Source organism: Cavia porcellus, unplaced genomic scaffold (assembly GCF_034190915.1).
Source record: "Cavia porcellus strain 051 isolate PalLab524CR breed Dunkin Hartley unplaced genomic scaffold, mCavPor4.1 scaffold_30, whole genome shotgun sequence".
Classification (NCBI taxonomy): Eukaryota; Metazoa; Chordata; class Mammalia; order Rodentia; family Caviidae; genus Cavia; species Cavia porcellus.
The window spans coordinates 17,458,100-17,474,621 of NW_026947513.1; the positions used below are offsets into that span (position 1 = coordinate 17,458,100).

A 16,522-nucleotide genomic window follows, 5' to 3' on the forward strand; every position below is an offset into this window, starting at 1 on the left:
AGATCCAATTGATTCTGATACTCTAGAGAATACTAACCTAGGTACTTGTGAAGTTAAATTTTCTCCTGAAATCTGTTTTCCTTAGTTTAAGCACTCAATAACTTGAAGATACACAGGCCGAATCATGGGAGAGCGCACAGCAGAGATGTTCTGAGAAAACAGACTGTAGCACAGACACTGAAGTACAGAATTCACTCCATCCAAACAGACCATGGCTTTGAAGAATCCTATGTCCAAAACAATGTGGGTTTAATTTAGATTCCCACTAGATGATTATATACACACTTAACAGAAGAGATAACATTCTACCAAACAAGTACTTGCTTCAGAACATTTTACTTATTCTTGTTTTGTCCAACAGCCTGTTTTTAGAATGATTTTACCAAGTATCTGAAATCAACTACTATTTTGTGATAAATCCTTTCATTAAATAATTTCCAGGCTTTATGTTCACTACATCTGTGGCATTTCTTTTTTTCCCCCACCCAAACAACTTTCTAGGTTGCTTTGTGAAAGGATTTTGTGCCCTGGATGGGAAGCTGCGGGGGGAGGCTGGGAGGCAGGGGGAGGCTGGGATGCAGAACCAAGAGGCTCTATCTTGAGGTCATCTTCCCTGCCCCTAAGCCCTACCTGTGCTGCCAAACGAATTTTAATGGGCTACCTGTGCATCAGTAATGCCCCTTAGGCTCCACTCCAAACCTAAGCCACATGTATGCCCCCACACCACGTGTCAGGCAGAGAGAATGCCAGACCCCCTAGGTCGTGGAGTCTCTCCACGTTTTTAAAATAAAGGCCACTTTTATTTTATATTTTTTATCTTTTTAGCTGCGCAAAAAATTCTATCACTTTGCTCCTTGGAAAAATTTCTACAGAGGTCACAAATTGTGAAACTGGAGATCAGTTACACGAGTGGGCCTGCAAGAGGTGAGCCACATAAACAAGCTGTTCCAGCACCATGAATGGGGTACACAGATGAACCAAGCAAACAGGCTACTAGGCAGAAGGGTTGAAATGTAGATAAACCTCCCCAGTGTATAAATGAACACACTGCAGGTCTTTAGGCAGTTCTTTTTCTCCCATTAAGAAAGAGGGTTTCACTTGACCTCCGTCATCTGCATTCTGTCTCTTGTCTTTGTTTTGTTCATTCCCTACCACCCTGCTCCTGGGAATTTCTAGCTGTGCCCTGGGTACATGAACAAATAGCTAATTAAACTTTATCATCTGCCTAAAAAATGCGATTTATCTGCAGTTCAGGACGACTTTAACCCAACATATGATTCACTCTGTTGTCAGGAAAGAAGAGGACATTCTGTAAAATATATTTTTAAAACTTTCATTTATCTTCAAAAATCACTTTTTAAAGAAAAATAGTATGTACCTTGATATTAGGATTGATTTCACTCCTCTCACTAATCAAATCTGCCACCCACCTCCTACCGGGAGGACCCTTAATCAGTGGTCCAGGAATATTTCTTCACTGTATTCTCTGCTGGAGAATGGGGTGATTCCCTCAAGAGATGGATGGAATCAATAATGTGTCAGCCCCAGTGGGAAGTCCTGGAGCAGGATGTTTACCCTGTCAGACAGGCTGTTTGCCATTTCTTGTCCTGGATGTTTTCATTTGTTTTTCTAACAATCCTCTGCAAATACCACAGCTTGATTAGAATCCTTCCTTCTTTTCACCAAAACAAATTTCCCTGTGACTCTATGTATTTAGAGGAATATCATTATTTGGTTTATCAAGTGTTGAACCATCAAAATATCACTACTTTAAATTTTTTGGGAAGGCTGATACACTTCATTCAAATAGCTGCTGCCTTGTAGATGAAATAGACTTAAGCAGCCAAGTGATAAAAGTCACCATGTATTCATTACACAGGAATGAAACATGGATTTAAGCCAATTATAATACTTTATTCAGTCTCTGTGAAAAAGGTGAACACTCCACCAAAACATCAATGCAGATTTTTTTTACAGTGTCTATATTTTTCTATTATTTATTTAGGGAAAAAATGCAGATAGATTATTTTGAATTCTTCAGTAATAAAAGTCTTGTTTGATGCTAAAAGAATTTTTAAGTATGAGTTTAAAATAGCTTAATTCCAAAGTTTATTTTTACATTCATTGAATTTATGCTGGTCAACTGTACATCAGGACTGATTCGATTACATCTTGCTTCTTTGGAATAATGCTGCAATAGACATGAAAGTGCAGATATTTTTATGAGATATTAGCTTCATTTTCTTTGGGTATATACTCAGTAGTGGTACTGCCATATAAAACATTATTTCTATTTTTTAAAGAACATCTATACTCTTTACCGTAATGTCAGTAATAATTTACATTTCTATAAGCGTACACAAGATTTCCCTTTTCTCCTCATCCTCACCAACACTTGCTATATATTGTTTTTGACCAGGATTTTTGATGATAGAGTCATTTTCACAGATGTGAAAGCACATCTCACTGTGGCTCTAATTTTTATTTCCCTAATGATTAATAACTCAGGTTATTTTCATATCCTTCTTCTCCAAGTGAATGTTTTCTTTTGAGAAATACCTATTTTAAGTCCTTTGTATGCTTTTAATCAAGTTATATGTTTTCATAAAATATACTTGAAAATTGCTGAGAGTATATTTCATATGTCCTCATACAAAAACATGGGAAGTATGTGAGGTGGTAAATATGTAATTAGATTGGTTTTATCATCTCAAAATATGTTAAAACATCACATTGAAAAAAATAAATATATGTAACTTTCACTTATCACCTATACCTTAATAAAGTTAATGGAATTGTAGACTGTGTTAGCACACTTCTTTTATGAAGGATCAGTTAGTAAATATTGCAGACTTTGAGCATCATTTAGTCCCCAATGGGACTGCTCAACTCTGCTCTGTTGTCTGAGTGACAAAGTAAATAGTTGCAATACAATTTTCATTTTGTATCCTCTTTAATTTTAGTTTCCCAAATTTTGCCCCTTTAATATATTGTAGCACTGTGATTATCAAAAAAAATTTTTTTCAGCGTCTGAAGGTTTTACATCTCTTATGCTTAGCAAAAAGTTTAGTTTTCCACAAGGTAAACTTTTACTTCCCACTTTATCATAAATTAAGCATGATTATTTTCAATCTATTTAACATAAAATGTTTGAACCAATTTTTTTTTTCATTAAGAACATACAGTAAGTTCTTGGCATCATACAGATTTAAACAATCAAAAGAATATTAGATATTTGAATTAGGATGTATTAAATAAAAATTGTTTGAGGTAATTAGGTAGACCCTGAAATTGTGAAGACCTGTCAAGAGAGAAAACTCTTGTGATTTTAATTCCATAGAGATAAGAATGTCAGTGTTATATCCTAATTTTTCTGATACTCATAATTTTTATTTTAATATTCTTATTCTCTAAATCTTAAAATGATAATAAATAAAACTAGAAAGAAAGCCAATCATATAGTAATTATTAATGTTAATATTTTAAGTTGTATTATATTAACATTAATTACTTTATTACTGAATTAATATGATAACAATCATTTATATATACATATATATTACTTTTCAAAAGACAGGTACATGGACATATGCATTCTCTGGGGGCCAGGGATGCCACCTGAGATCTAATGAATGAAACCTTCTGATCCATAAGTAGATGCAGTATTCATTGTGTCGCTGACCCCCTGAGATGTAATAATTGTAAATAAAACTTTTGTTGGAAAGCAGAGATGCAAAATTTACATTTACATGTAAAATGAAGATATTTATTACTGTTTTTACGGTCATTTTCTTACTCTAATTCAGTGTTAAATACTAATTTTTCTTTGTCTCACTTCTTTCCCCAAAACATCCTGTGCCAAACATAAGAAGCAATATGTGCACAGAGACCCCATTCCTATTGCCATTTTCCCTGCTACACGTTTTGTCCTAATATTGTTTTTATGCAGAACAAAGCTCTCAAACACTTGCCATACCTAGTAGAACAAAAATTCTCTCATTTATATGTAAATGTACAGTGTTGGTGTATTTTTCTAACTAAAAGCTCTTTAGCTTTTATCAGATTATCACTACCTCCTTTCCAAATTTAAGAATCACTGGACTAAAGAAATTGAGTTCATCTAATTACAACTGATTTATTCTGTTGGAGACTCCAATTGCCATGGTCAGGAAAGCAGGTAATTTTCTTGATAACAAGAAATATTAGTCCTTTAAAAAAAAATGACCTAGCTTTAAAAAAAAATGCCCTAGATTTTTAATCATAAATTATTCCTCTCTTAAATTATTATTTTACTTCTGAAGTAAAATGTTATGTACCTTCATGCACATTTATCATCAAAGTAATATGAGAAGTCTGGTTCTAAAATGTTCCATCAACTAAAAGCAGAATTCTTATCAGGAATGTAAAATAGCTAAACTTCGACCATGAAATGTTCTCTGTATTTTGTAACTATTACCTGTCTGTAACTATTACCTTTTGTAACTATTACATCTTCTTTTTCTATAGAAAGCAAGAATCTTTGTGGCCACAATCACTCATAATGGTTTTTGGCAATATCTAACTGACAACATAGTTCTACATTGTTGTATGTAGTCTTTGCATGAATGAAGTCAGAAAGAAGCTAAGAGAAAGTGGCTAAGGCTAGATTCCACAGTTTTTCATGATGCTGTGACTTGAGGTGAATGATAAAATCTTTATATGTTAGTTAATAAAATTGTATCAGTAAAGATAGCTTCAAGGAGAGAGAAAAAAGAGAGAGCTAGAGAAGAGAAAGGAAGGGAAGAGGAGGGGCAAAGAAGGAGAAAGAGGAGGGGAAAGAAGGGAGGGAAGGGAAGGGTAATCTATAAAGTGCATCTGACAAAAGATAAAAGAGTTTCCGTTAATCTGTACCTAGTCTTAAAAAGTTAGATTAGAAAACAATATTCTTGAGCTATAGAATGTCAAAATTCATTAAATTAGGGCATAATAGTACAAATAGTAGATGTAGGTAAAAAAAAAAGTATTCACTTCTTTTTTAATACAGACAGATAAAGCATCATGCTCAACAAACCTGCCTTAGAATGAAATCCTAGGCCCAGGGTCATTGCAAACATGTCATACTACTAATGCTCATATTTTTGTTTCTGTCTGCCACAGTCTTGCTCATATTTTTATTGTCTGGCAATGACCATGGCCCAGAAAACATTCAATCAGTATTGTTTAATAGGTGCATATATGAAAGATAATAAACTATAGGATACATTAGAGATTCCAGTTATATTTATTAAGATACACATAAAATCTATATAAAAAATTTCAATGTTCCAGTACTTTAATTTTACTTCCTAGATATGAGAATGACATGTTCTGTTCCATGGAGTAATTTGAGGATCTGAGGATGACCGGGCAGAAAGAAGGAGAGAGGGAATAAAGAAAAATCTGAGAGCTTTTGAATGGGTCAGGCTTGAACATGGCAAACAGAACTTGCACTTATGTCAGATCTCCATTTTATGGCCCTATTTTATCAAGATGATTAAGACAAGTCCCTTGGTTATGGGCTCAGGAAGGAAAAAAATTAATGGATTCTGATTAACAACTAAGTCTGTGCTTGCTATATCAGAATCAGAGCCAACTCTGTGAGAATTTTTGTAACTGATACCTACCAACTCTTAGCCAACTTTAAAGTGGTTTACATACATTGTGGTTGCTAAAGTGGGTTTGCTTTTCAGTGTGAGTAACAAAAGCAAGCTACTATAATCTTAATCAAATTATAAGACTGCTGGTCTAAAGCAATAAGAGGGACTCTCCCCAAATTGAATTGTTATAATTTGGCTTTCTCAACTGCTTGCTTGTTGTTGGTTTTTTTGTTTTGTTTTGTTTGGTCTTTTTCGTTTTTTATCGGTACCAGGGGTTGAACTCATGACCGCCTGCTTAAGGAAGGCGCTTATGCCAGTGAGCTAAATCCCCTCAACCCCTTCCACTGCTTGTTTTTAATGCTTTCTTAGCAAGATTTCCCATGTAGCTCTTCCAAAGTGTCCTAGACATTCTTCTAATACAAGCCTCTAGAAATCCCCTCTCCTGCCCATAAATTATTGTAAAATCAAATATCAAGTTCAGTCATCCAAGCATTGTAATCCTCTTTCTAGTTTTCCTCACAATCCAAAAGGTTATATTCGTAATCCCATTGAGACATTATTGGAATCCTAGCAAGTCAATTTCAATCTACCACCACCAATGCAACCCACCGTGAGAGTGAAGACACCAAGACATGTTCCAGATTAAGGGCAGCCTCAGGGTCCCAAGTCCAATCCTCGTGAGGACATGCAGACAAAGGCCTCGATCCTAGGCCTCTCCCAGCATTTATTAATTTGTGAAGAAAGGTGGGGTTGCTCAGGGATGAGTAATAGTGAGGATGTCCAGGATTACTGAGTAACTGGAGCTGGCTGGGCAGGTACAAGAATGGCATCTCTGTAATTTGCAGAGATAAAGATATGCAGAAGGATCAATTTACATAACCCAATTAAGGTAACAGTGGTATTGTTTTGGGGGCTATGGCTTTGGTTTGTGATATGCACACTCTTGTGCCCTGGGCAGTCACAGCCTCTTATCCTGAGACTCATACCCAGCTGACATTCCGGGAGCTGTTTGCTCTACCATCTTGCCAGCTCAATCCTGTATGTGGAGAGCACCATGCCAGGAAACAGGAGTGTCTAATGGCTATAGATTTTGCATATTAGCATCTCAGCTAGCTTATTTGCAATGCTCAGAGCCAATTGAAGAGAAGGAAATATCCTAAAAGGCCTTTCACATATCAGTATAAGGAAATGAGTCTCCAAATAATCAAAGTTACAGCAATTGTTTTGGATTCACAGGGAGTCACTGGAGTTGTCTCTCACAATAAGCAATGGAACATTGTTAATTAAGCAACGGAACCTCTTATTCAGAGAGCTTGACGTGTGCAATAGATGAAAAGAAAAGTGAACTACTGGAGTTAGTATTTCAATCTCTTATGCATTCACCTCTTTAACCCTCCTGAACATTTCTTAATGAGATTATCAGCTGTACACACCAACAAGATTGGGATTTATGCAATTTGTCCTTAGCAAATTGCCTTTTCTGAAATTAAATGAGTTAGACATTTAACTAAGAAGAGTCTTCATTGCTTTGACTGTTTTTATCTTTTAAGTAGGTCATAATGATATATTTCATGTTCACATATTTATTTGTTATAGTGTAATAACCTAAGGCCCCCTGAGCTAAATCCCCAAGCTATTTAAGTTCTACCCACAGGAATAACCATTTTAAGGATTGATGTTTATGGAACGTGTTTGCAATAACTGTGTTTAAAATGCTTTGTTTCTTCCATTTCTGCCTGTTTCAACTATTCATTGCTTTTTATCTCTTCAGTAATACCCAGTTCCTCCGAATATTTTAGAATTCAACATATTTTAGGTCAAAAGAATATGGTGATTAACACATAATGGGACATTTCTATTGTTCCACAAAATCCTTACCTTGACAAGATGCTTAAAATAATAACAACCAAAGAAGCTCTGGATTGCAGTTTTTTTTTGCAATTATTTCTAAGAAATTCTTTTCATGTTATAACGAGAGGTTCTGTATTACTTACCTCTGAATTATTCCTTATTTACCCTATAAGATAGCAAATAACAGCATGAAATCTGTCAACGTTATCCTGTGAAAGTCAACCAAAAGGTTTTCATTCTTATAAATGTTCCATTCTAAAGAATCTACAAATTACAGAAATAATTATGATTGTTATTTTCCAAAGGGATCTAAGATTGCCATTTCAAGGCAATACCAGTAAGAACAATCCTCAGAATGGAGCTGATAAACCAAGCAAAGGAAAGGCAGAGGGGAATAGAAGATAGACTGCCAAAGGTCAGAGAATAAGCTAACTCTAGAGCACCGAGCATCAAAAGTGACTCTAAATTGACTTAATATTACCATCAAAGGAATTTATTTTCATTTAATCCCTGATAATATTTGTATGATAGACAACTAATACATTTTCTTTTATAGCTTTTCAAAATAAACTGTAGCTGTCCAATCTTCCAGGCACTGACCACAAGGTAAATAATGTTATTTCCATTTACTATTGACACAATCTATTAGTAGAAAATATAAATGGAACGTATTACAGACAAAATGACAGAATGTACTCATGAATTTGGAACTGCCAAGTAGACAAGGAAATATTCATGCATATCCTGGGCAAGCTTATATTTCATAATGGAAATACAGCTTTGATCCTGTAACCTTGTGAGCAAATGTATTTAAGATGCTTTTCATGCACCTGGTACTCCTGTTTCTTATTAGGAACAATTTCTCCAAAAAAGGGTACTTTAGTCATATATTCTCTTAAAATCTTCCAGCAAATAATAGTATGAGTTCAAGAAGGCAGATGCTGCTTTTTCTCAGGAGCAACATTGATATTTTCCATAAGCCTTCTTAAATTGATGTTTTTATGACTCAGAGGATAATTTTACTGGTTTCCTGCATTAGCTTTAACAACATGTCCTATTTTCCAGTTTATTCTCATTAGGTTAAGTCTGTAGTCAATATAACAGGCATAAGAGAATGGATAAGATTATAGTTCATTCTTGTGTTAGTTACTTTTATTTGTTGCTGGAACAAAATACCCGACACCCAAAATGAAGGAAGGAAAGGTTTATGTCTTACAGGTCTTGGAGGTTTCAATCCATACTCAGCTGGCTCCAAGGCAGTAATGCCATTCATGCCTACTGCAAACAGTAAAAGTATGAACCCGCAAGACAGAGAGAGACAAACCTTCTTCCCACCATTAGATCATATCCTGGCTCCACCCCTAGGTGCAGCCACCAATCCAAGTGCTAGACAACAAACCAATCACTTATGCTAGGTTTGGCCAAGTCCGTAATTGCATGAGGCTTGGGGGCCACAGACATAAATCACGAAAGTTCTGCTCCTGTGATTTAATCATTAAATCAATACTAGAAGTTGATCTTAGCAGAAAACCATAAGGAAATTATCTCAAAACTTAAGACTCTTCCCCCAAGTAAATATATTTCTTTCTTCTTGAATAGAATGAAAATTTTCTCAAGTGTTTTACCTTAGGAAAAGATAATAAATTTTCATTAAACTTCTTTAAGTATTGCATTTCAACAATTTGCTGCATTATCAAATTTGTGTCTTTCTTTGACTGATTAAATATACATATTAGGAAAAAACAATAATCCAAAATCTATAATATAATCTTCTGTCTCAACATATTTTGATGAAAATGGTAGACTTATCTATTTACTGTTGTGTCACATAGGACACTAAAATTATTGTAGAGATCTGATTTTACAGTAAAATATTCTATCTGCTACATTAATGACCCTTCTATTTCTAGAGTCTTAGATCCTATTTTTGTATCATTCTTACACCTGCATTCCTTCAGAGGAATACTTTATTGGTATTTCTGTGGTGATGTAGTTGATATAGAATTTACTGACTTCTTTTTCCATTTTTGATTTATGAACTGTAGCTCACCAACATAAAGTTGTAGAATCCTGTAACAACTATCTGATTCATAGTCATTAAATATTATCACTTTTACACAATTATAGTAAGTATGGAAATTATAATTGTTGGAGATTGTAATCCACATTGTGGATCTATAGTTTAAGATGTGCATCTAAGTAATTTAATGTTTTATCAACTACTACATTTACAATTATATATTTCAAATTAATAGAAGTTCTTTCACTAGTTGCTTGTATAGATGTATGTATGAGTATATATATATATGTGTGTTTGTAATTTTAATTATTTTATATAACAGATGTAAGTCATTTGACATAGAAATACTTTTCGTTATTGCCAGTGACGTGTATCTTTCAACTGAGATGTTTTTCTAGATGAAAACACAGCAACTTTTCAAAAGGCACTACTTGAAGAAGAAGCAAGGTGAGGTCAGGGAGAGAGAGAAGTAGAAAGAAGGGGAGGAAAATAGACCTAAATGCAGACATTATGTGTTTCATTGCGTTAACTCAAAATCAAACATAGACTTGATTGTAAATAAAATTTACAGAATTTCTAGAACAAAACAGAAAATCTAGGAAAACTTCTGTTTAACGATTTTTGATGAGTTTTATAGAAAAATCAAAATTCATGCAATCCATAAAAATCAGTCACTAGGGTTTTATAGAATTTAAAAATAGCTACCCCATGAAAGATAATCCTAAATAAATGCAAAAAGAAGTCACGGGCTTAGAGAAAATATTTGCAAAAAATATATCTTATATAATACTTTATTCAAAATATGCAAATAGCATTTATACTCAACAATAAGAAAACAAACCAGTAAGAAAGTGGTCAAAAATTCTGAAAATACAACTCAGTAAAGAACATTTACAGGTGGCATTTAAACATGTAAAGTGCTAAGCATTATCATAGGTTAAGAAACAAGTTAAAAGAAGGAGATAATATTATTCTCCTATTTGAATGACTGCAACTCAAAAACCTAACCATACCCCTACTACCAAAAAAAGAAAAAGAAACTCTAACCATCACATGCTGAAGATACATAACAACAGGAATTTTGTTCATTATTAGTAGGAATTCAAAATGGTACAGTTACTTTGAAAAACTGTGACAATCACTTACAAAATTAAATGTAGTCTTCTCGCAGCAGCTACAGTCATTCTCCTAGATATTTGAATGAGTGAGTCAAACATTTACTGTCATTCCAAAAATATGTGGACAAATGCTTATGGTAGCTTTATTCATAACCACTCAAATTTGGAAACAACTGAATTGTCCCTTAATAAGTCAGTGAATAAGCACTCTGCTTGACATGCTAGAAAAATAAAAACTATGAAAATAATAAAATGATAACTACTTATTCAGGATTTAATGGCTTGGGTGGAGGGAAGACTATGTGAAACATGAGATATATTAGGACAGTCAAATGATTCTGTTGGATATTGAAATGGTAAATATCTGATCTTACTAATTTTTAACAAGTCACAAAATTGCTACACAAGCAGTAATCTCAGTGTAGACTGTGGACTTTAATTGAAAATACTAAATCTGTATTTGCTTTATTAATTATAACAATATATTCCATAATAGTGCAAGACTTTATCAATATGAAAATTGTATAAAGGGAGGGGCTACTTAGGAGTCTTTATATTACTTGTTCAATTATTTTTCCTTTAAATCACATAATGGTTCCATCCAAAACTAACATCAGTTACAAACAAATCCTAAAATCAAATATGAGAAAACAGACTAAAAGAAAAATATTCAAAGATCACAAATATACATTCACAAAAGGGGATCGCCAAAAAATTTTTTAAAACGTTTAAAAATGCCTGAGTTTGCAAGTGGTAAGAGAAATGCAAATGAAAACAATGAAATGACTTTGTATATTTTCAAGTGGGAAAATTAGGAAATTAGATAACATCAAGTTTAAAGTTGTTAAAGAGCAAAAATCATACATTTATGTAAATATTTATAAATGCATTTATGTAAATAATCTAGGCTCATAAATATACTAACCAACACTGTATATATTTTTAAATATATGTACTGTATATATTTTTTAAATACAGTGGGAAACAGTGTATTTTAAAGACAGTGTTTACATAACACTGTGTATACTTAAAAATGCAATAGTTCAGCAGCAAGAGGCTGCCTGGCAAAAGCAAGTTCCTGAGTTCGATTCCCAATTCCAAAAAATAAACAGTTGAAATCTAAAAATGCATGGATATGCAAAGTCATGTAATAGACATATTAGGTAGATGTCTGTAGAGAAAAGAAGTGAGAAACATAAAATCTGAGAATTGTGATAAATTCAATTCCATGCCAAGTATTACTTTTTATTGTTTATATTTATTAGTATATGTTTGTAGTATCTAATTATTACAATTCTCATGGAGCATTGGTACATGTGCATAATATATCTTAATTCTCTTTTTTAAAAATTCTCTACCTTTTTCCACCGGAAGTGGAAAAAGCACCTTCCAACCAGAAAATCTTTGAAGAAAATTGGATACCAACATAAATTATGTGCTACATTTAAAGTGTCAGATCAGCTATTTCTGAGTGTCCTGATATAAACTGTTTCAATGAAATATGGGAAAGGTGTTGAAATCAAGAGAGAGAAGTGAGTAACTAGTGATCACGAGGCACAATGGTAGAGTCAAACCCAGGACACGAGGTATCTGACAAAATGGTGAAAAAAAAGAAAAAGTACAAAAGTGACAACATTTAAATGAGGCAAAAATGTTTAATTCAAATATAAAATGACTGGGTTATGTTTTTAAATTAGAAATGTCCAGTGCTAGAGAATTATGGTGAGAAAAAAATTCCAAGAAGTGAATTTTAAAACTTGGGAATTGCTTTCATAAGTTAAAATCGGTAAAGACAAGTTACCCAGGAATCCAATAAACATGTAAAATAATAGACTAATATTAAAATAGGTGATCATACAAAATACATACAAAAATTGTACAAATAATTAAAATCTAAACTAATCCATAAAGCACAAGAGAAAATTAAAGGGCAACACTGTGTACTTGTTAAGAGTTGAGAATCAGAAAGAAGTGACACTTAATACAGATCTAAATTTCCCTACAAGTGTAGAACTCAGAATGGCTTTCAACAAATACTGCACCAGCTCTGTACTTAAATGATCTGAAGTAAAATAATCACTGGTACATGTGGTCATTGCCAGTAACATTTTAATTACCTTGCTTAGATTCACGATACCCAGCAGAGAGCTGTGTGAGCATTAAATATCCAAGAGTGAGAAAATTAATAAATATTAAGACTGGTCATCCTCTCCCTGCTCTGCTCTGCTCTTCTGTTTCCCTCAGAGGTGGTGGCTGGCCAGGCCTCCTTATCAGCTCCATTTTATCTCACTTTGGTCTTCCCTTTTCGTTTGGGTCCTAAAACGGCCTGAACATCTTTCCATCTCCTTAGGGTGGCTGCAGAGGTCTGGTACTTTTTCCTCTCCTGGATCTTCAGTTCTTGCCCTTCCCAGTTATGAATACAACCTGATCTTGCTGGGCACCAGCCTGGCAGAATGTATCTTGTCAGGTATAATGTCAGTGAATGGAAAGAAAGTTCTTCGCATGGATCAAAATCCATGTTATGGAGGAGAAAGTGTGTTTATAACACCATTGGAAGATTTATACAAAAAATTCAAATAACCAGGAGTACCTCCAGCATCAATGGGGAGAGAGGTAACGTTGACTTAATTCCCAAGTTCCTGATGGTCATTTGGTTAAGATGCTCCTGTAAACAGAAATTATGTGATACATGGATTTCAAAGTGATTTAAGGCAGATTTTTCTACAAGGAAAAGAATTATACAAGGTTCTCTTTACTAAAGTGGAAGCCCTGGTGTCTAGCTTAATGGGATTATTTTAAAAACATCACTTCAGAAAGTTCCTGTTTATGTTGCCAACTTTGATGAAAAAGACCCTAGAATTTTTTAGTGCATTGATCCTAAGAAAACCATAATGCGAGATCTGTATAAGAAATTTGACTTGGCCCAAGATGTTATATATTTTCCTGGTCATTTTGCCACACTGTACAAACTGATGACTTTAGATCAGTCGTGTTGAGAGATCATTGATAGTATTAAACCTTACATTGAGTCTCCGGCAAGATATGGCAAAAGTCCATACCTTTACCCACTTTATGGCCTTGGAGAAGAACCACAAGCATTTGTCAGGCTAAGTGCTATTTATGGCAGTACCCACGTGTTGAATAAGCCAATTAAAGAAATGATTTGCAGAATGGAAAAGTGGTTGGTGTAAAATCTGAAGGAGAGATAACTCATTGTAAGAAGCTCATCTGTGACCCAAATTATGCAAAGGATTGGATAGAATAAGTGGGCCAGGTGATTAGAGTTATATGCATCCTCAGTCACCCCATCAGAAATACCAGTGATACCAGTTCCTGTCAGATAATTATTCCACAGAACCAAGTCAATCAAAAATCAGATAGCTATGTTTATATGATCTTCTCTGCACACAATGTGGCAGCACAAGGGAAGTGCTGTGCCCATTGTTAGTACAAATGTGGAACCTGAGAAAGAAATCAGATCAGCTTTGGAGCTGTTGGAAACAACTGAATAAAAAATTGCTAGCATCAGTGATCTCCTTGTACCAAAGATTTGGAAACAGACAGTCAGATTTTTATTTCCAGGCATATGATGCTCACTTTGAGCATCATGTCTCACTTGTCTCACTTTGAGACAAGCTGTGATGACATTAAAGACATCTATAAAAGGATGACAGAATCTGAGTTTGCCTTTAAGGAAATGAAGCACAGGAAAAATGACATCTATGGGGAAGATTAACAACAATAAATGTTACTATCTGATTAGGACAAACTTAAAATATGGCAAATAGGGGCTGGGGATTTAGCTCAGCGGCATAAGCTCCTGCCTTGCAAGCAGGCAGTCGTGAGTTCGATCCCTGGTACCGATAAAAAAAGGAAAAAGACAAAAAAAAAAAATATGGCAAATAATACATACTGCATGAAGTCAATATTGACATGTCTGCTTTTGTAATCACAGTGGAGACTGAAGAGCACTGTACCAGTGAGTACTCCTTTTCATCTTTCTAGTCTTATGTATTAATTTTGCATGGAGTGGTTGTTCAGATTGACTGGTCTGCTTACTTTAACCAAGTCTGCTTACTTTAACCAAGCTGGCTTTTTTCTAGTGAAGGAACGGTTTTAGAAAGGTTGTTTTACCAATATGGAGAGCTTGACACAGTATTTTCATCTTTTAATCAGTGTAGACTTTGGAGTTTTGTGCTTCTGCTGCTCAAGAGGTAGCTCAGTACAATGTGTGCCAACTTTACATTAGGGAGATTCTAAACTGAATATTCCTTACTCTGGGACAGCATCTTTAAGTTTTCCCTATATGTATTTTGTGTTATGCCAAATAATTATGTGCAGGGCCCAAACAGTATAGCCACAAGTTTGATTCTTGTGGACATACAGTTCTAACCAAACTCCAGACTAATGAAATGTTTAGAGAAAGTCAGAATGGGCTGTTTTAACCTAGGAAAATTGAAAGAAGTAAAAAGGAGCTTTTTCTATAAATCATGTGACATGTAGAACCATCCTTTGAATCCCAGGTTCAGTTTTTTCAATGGACCAAGCTACAATGCAGTACTGATTTGACAGATCCTCTGTGTCAATGAGTCTGTCTCAAAAGGGCTACACATGACTCTGTACTGCAAAATAAAGCCAAACTCTGGAAACAAAAATATATTAAGGACAAATAGATAAGAAATGATGTATGTCAAAAAATTATTTAAAGAAAATAAAAGTTGTCAATGAGGTAAGTTCTTAGTACCCCAGAAATGAATCAAGTATTGAGTGAAAACTATTCTATATAGCTTTCTAATCAAATTCTAATTTAATGAAGTGTCAAGTATTATAAACCACAGTCATAAATATAATATTACCTTCATATTACATATAAAAATATTGAAGACTAGAAAAGAATGTGTAATTTTCCTAAATACACACATTTTAATGACAGATTAAGGATAATCTGATTCTGAATTGAGTTCCTTCAGCCATGTAAAGTTCATTTCACCAATAAGCGCTACCACTTCAACTCATCCTCTGTGAACATTTGGTAGGATGAAGCCTGTGTCACTGCTAGCAGAGAAATGCTCCATGAAGTGAAAGCTCTCCAAGCACCCCAAGATTATTCACATTTGGATGTGTGGGTGGGAGGACGTGAGCCACAGCTGCTGCCCCTCTGTGGTCCAGTGCCGGGAACTACGCAAATCCAAAGTGTTCTTTTTTTTTAACAACCAGTCCTAAAAGAATCACTGAAGAGAGAAAGCAGACTTTAAACTGAACCACAAAATCATTTCAGGGCTAATTAGAAGCTAGAAATGTGGAAAAAGAAATTTAATTTTGCAGTGTTTTTAGAGAGAGAAAAGAATGAACTGGCTGACTGTTCTGTCCACGGCAAAACCGCATCTGCCAGCCTGGCACCACTCTCCCTTCCTTCTTTGCTTCACTAGCATGACCTGCATTGCACTTGTGAACTTACTCAAGAATAGGAGTAACTGTCCTCTCTAATCATTGTAAAATGCCCCTTTGGCCTAGATCAGTGATAGGGAAACTTTTAAAGACCAAGTGTCAAACAGTAATCCAAAATTCACTAATTTGTCACACTGAGCCAACACTGGAAATTAGCCTGAATACTAAGCTTTCAATTTGGAGAAACAAAACAGCTCACATATTAACATTTTTCATCTTAAAAGAAAGACAGAACACACACACACACACACACACACACACACGCACACACACACACACACGCCATAGGTTCATCGCCATTGGCCTTGATAGTCATTATGTGAAGAGTTTTACCCCAAAGGTGGAACAGATGCTGAGACCACAGCTAAGTTTTTGCCTGTTGATGATGCGGAGCCCATGGAATCAGAGCAGCCTCAGCCAAAATCACATCCAGAATCTCTTTGCTGGGCAGAAAAATAAAAGGGAGAAAT

General features: G+C 34.6%; 1 pseudogene; it reads left to right on the forward strand.

Moving 5' to 3' along the window:
- The first annotated feature begins 11,338 nt into the window (after positions 1 to 11,338).
- LOC100729819 (rab GDP dissociation inhibitor beta-like) lies at positions 11,339 to 14,340 on the forward strand (annotated as a pseudogene).
- Positions 14,341 to 16,522: the final 2,182 nt, after the last annotated feature.